Here is a 4,710-nt window from a genome sequence, read left to right as displayed (position 1 = left end):
GTCGTCTATGAATACAAATTATACACAAATATATAAGTAAAACTATATATTTAAATTTATAAAACATTAATATATGATATAAAATATATTACCTTATTTTTCTAATCCATGTAACTTGGAAAAGATTGTCATAAAAGGCAAAATGTGAGATGTATGTGCATCAGACATAAACCAGAGATACAAGGCATAAAAATGAAGTCATTAATGAATTTCTTAGGTCGATCAACTCTTTCCCTCTTACCCAAAGAATTACATGCATGGACACTCAACTGCCTGTATCTCTTACAACATAAACTCTCAGGTTATTTCAACTGTCTTTAGGGTGAGAGTTATAAAATTATACAAGTGTTTGACTCAACAGTATTTTAGTCAAGCATGCTTTTACATTTATTTTATGGCTCACTAAAAAAATTTTAAAAATCACGATAATATCAGTATAACTCATTCTGATGAAGAAAAACATAAAGGAAGCAAGAGCTAAACAAGAACTAAAGAAACATCCTTTTCCCCCCTTGCATTTGAAAGAAATAGTTTAGTAGTTCTAAGCATCAGAAGGGGAAATCTTACCTCCAGTGTTAGTGTTTTGCCACCAGCCCTCCCTGGGATACGGAAGAATGACAACTGTACATTCAAAGCCTGTTTGATCAAACTGAGGTGCTAACTCTATGTCCAACCAGACTACACGCCAAATGGAGAAAACAAAGGAGCTTTGAAATATACAAGTAATGGGGCATTGGCCATATTCATAGGCTTTCTCAGGTTTCCTCCAAAATCACTTTTTTTTTTCCTGCTTAAAATACACCTCACATGAGAAAACTGCTATTTCACAAGGACCACAACATCGAAGTTGGGGGAAACTTCTTCCAGTAACTGGTGGTACCAGCAGTTGCTTTCTACGGCAGCGATCTACTGACAGGGAATGTTCACAGCCTTGCGACGCTTCCATGGACTTAATTGTACATTAAGAACACCTGAAAACATTTTTGCACTGAATTTAAAAATTATAATAATGTGTGATCAGCACCACAGCTAATAATACGAAGCATTTACATCATATGTTCAATGGACATCTGCTGGTACAACTATTCACTCAGCAAAACCAAAGAGGAGAGAAAACCATAAAGCAGAACAAAAATACATATAAGTAGTGCCATAGATTTCTGCCTGCCATTGAACCTACATAGCCCTTGGACTGAAAAAGAATGAGTCTGTTGTCCCAATCTACCTATCTATGATCCAGTTACCATCAACCCCTAAGCCACCACTCGGTCACCTCCAGCTCTAGAATGAGCCTCTCATCAGGCTAAAGGTTGTTTCTGATCAGCTGTAGACAGACATGCACACAAGCACACATGCACGCACACAAGTCAGAGACAGGAACCTATATTTTATAATGGAGAAAAAACTCTGTTGGACTTCATAAAGAATTGTATATTATATATTTAATGTACTTTATTGGCTATTTAGGAAGTTCTCATGGATTTTTTTTTTTTACTCTTGAACATAGTTTTATTTACTGATCATGTATTAGTAATGACTTCTTACTATGGACTAATGTGATTTCATTGTATAAGCTACTCCAATTCTAATTTAAACTTCATCTGTCTATCCACCTATCTAAACTATCTAATCTATGTATATCAGAACACCAGTAAATCAGAATAGTCTTATGATAAAAAACAGAAACAGACTCATAAATACAGAGAACAAACTAGCGGTTGCCAGAGGGGAGGGGTTTCCGGGGGTGAGTAACATGGGTGAAGGGCTTCCATAAATGAAATGAGTAAATTATGATGATAAAAAGCAAAGCACAGGGAATATGGTCAAGGGTACTGTAATAGCACTGTATGGTGACAGATGGTAGCTACACTTGTGATGAGTGGAGCATAATGTATAGACTTGTTGAATCACTATGTTGTACACCTGAAACTAATATAATATTGTGTCAATATATTTTGATTAAAAAAGTAGTCTTCTAACAGAAATAACCTTAAAGCCTCCATAATTTGTTTTAAATTTATATCTAAAAAGTCTGATGGTAATTTTATTAATAGCAGCAATAGATTTTTGTTGGTATATTGATGAAAAACACTCTACAGTTCAGAACCACTTCTCTAGAGAATATTTTTTTTAAGTAGTGAGTGAAACTTTAAAAAGCTAAGAAGATAAAATATAAAGAAAAAGTGAGAGAATACTTTTCTCTAAATATATAAAGTTGTTATTTTTTAATATTTATTTATTTTTGAGAGAGAGAGAGAGAGAGAATAAGCAGGGAAGGGGCAGAGAGAGAGAGGGGGAGGGGAGACACAGAATCTGAAGCAGGCTCCAGGCTCCAAGCTATCTGTCAGCATGAAGCCCAACACAGGGCTCGAACCCACAAACCATGAGATCATGACTTGAGCTGAAGTCGTACTTAACTGACTGAGCCACCCAGGTGCCCCGATAAAATTGGTATTTTAAGTGATAAAATAAGCTTTATATTCAGAGTTAAGGATATTATATTATATACTGCTTCCAGAATTACTTTTCATCATTTCAAAATACAGATGAAGCTTGTTAAATATTCATTACCCCTCCCTTTCATTCTCAGATTGGATGGAACATGATGTTGAAAGAGCAGATATGCATACAGGCTTGTGATACTATTGACCCTCATAGGGGAATGCACCTCTACAATTTGGGTTCAATTTCCACCTGACTAAACAAAATATAGGTATAACTGTATTTGGCCTATAGGAAGGATGTCAATTATTGGGGCCAGAAGGAAGACTGTGGTAAGGAGTTTTTGCATGTGTAAATAGAAGATGATATTCATCCACCCACCTCACAGTCTTACTGTAATGACCAAATGAGGTACAGGAGGTAAAGATTTTGAAAATTTTTAGCACTATCAAAAAGGAGTTGTTGCTATATTACAATATCAAAAATGAAGCCACACAACTGTACCAGCTTGTTAATTCTAATTCCCTTCTAAAGTACTCTATATGCTATACAAAGTCTTAAATACAAATAACATTAACACATTGGTATAAGAATAAATCAGTTTCATCAACTAAATTATTTTTTTATTGCAATTAAAGTAGCCAACCTGAAAGATGGATCCTATTAATGCTCTCCTTTTGGTGTTCATATTCTGCATAATCTCCTCCTGTTGAGTGTGGGCTAGACTTATTGATTCACTTATAACAAACAGATGAAAGCAGAAGTGACCCACAAAATAGGTCATAAAAGGGAGTATGGCATAACTCTTAATTGCTCCTTGATCATGTACTCGGAGGGAAGCCAGCTGCCATGTCAGGTGCAGCTTTATGGAGAGATCCATGTGGCAAGGAGCTCAGACCCTTTGCCCACAACCATTTGAGTGAATCTGAAATAAGATTTTCTAGCCTCAGGAAAAGTCTCAGATGACTGCAACCCTACTCAGCATCTTGAGTGCAACTTCACAAGTGACCTCACAGCAAAACCACACAGCCATGACACCTCTGGATATCCAATCCTCACAAGCTTCATTAAATAGTAAATTCTACTGGCTTTAAGCTGCTAATTGCTAGGTTAATCTGTTATGTGATGATAGACAATTGATGCACATTTCGGTACCCAATGTTTTGGAGAAAAAAAAATACATGGGGAATGACTTAGAAACCAAACAGTGGTCAGAGGCTGGAAAGATTTTAAAGAGAGGGTTAGCAAAGTGCCTTGCAGACAACTGTTTATGGAATTTTGAACATTGAACTGAGAGTAGGTGATCTCGCAAAAGAACTGTCAACCAGACGGTGTTGAAGTTGCCATCTGGTTTCTTCTTGCAGCTAATAGTGAAATGTGAGAGGCAATACATAAGCTAAAGGAAGAACTATGCAACCAGAAGAAGCAAGCACTGGCTGGTTTTGAAAATCCTCAGTCTCTCCACATGGCAAACAATGCTGAAATGAAGAAATGGCTTCTGAGTAAAGGTCAAACTCAGGAAACACCCAGGAGACTTCAGTCTAAAGATGACACTGAGATTGTGACTATAAAATCCTTTAAGACTTCAGAAAGACCAAAGAAGGTACCTTAGACTCCAAGGATTTAGATTAAAGGGTCTCTAAATATTTTAAGGTTGTAACTGACAGATCGGCTTAATCAAGCTTACTAGAAGTATAAAAGGCATTGTCCTTCAGAAGGAGCCAGAGGCAGAAATAGGCTTATCTCTAAAACTTTTGGGGATGTGTTTGCCATCTGACGTGCTGGACTCAAATAAGATCCACAGAAGATCCAAAACTTTTTTATTTGGGGGGGAGAGGGTCTTAGGGTAATTGTGTGTTTAACCATCTCTTTTATTTTTTATTTAGATTCAAGTAAGTTAACATGTAGTGTAATAATGGTTTAAGGAGTAGAATTTAGTGATTCATCACTTACTTATAACACCTAGTGCTCATCTCAACAAGCACCCTTCTTGATGCCCAACACCCATTTAGCCCATCCCCCATGCCTCTCCCCTCCAGTAACCCTCACTATGATCTCTATATTTAAGGGTCTCTTATGGTTTGCCTCCCTCTCTGTTTTTATCTTATTTTCTTTTTCCTTCCCTTCCCTTATGTTTATCTGTTTTGTTTCTTAAATTCCACATATGAGTGAAAACATATATTTGTCTTTCTGACTGACTTATTTCACTTAGCCTAACATACTCTAGTTCCATCCACGTTGTTACAAATGGCAAGATTTCATTATTTT

This window comes from Crocuta crocuta, unplaced genomic scaffold (genome assembly GCF_008692635.1).
Source record: "Crocuta crocuta isolate KB4526 unplaced genomic scaffold, BGI_CrCroc_1.0 scaffold41, whole genome shotgun sequence".
In the NCBI taxonomy this organism is placed as follows: Eukaryota; Metazoa; Chordata; class Mammalia; order Carnivora; family Hyaenidae; genus Crocuta; species Crocuta crocuta.
Note: the sequence above shows the minus strand (reverse complement) of the source record.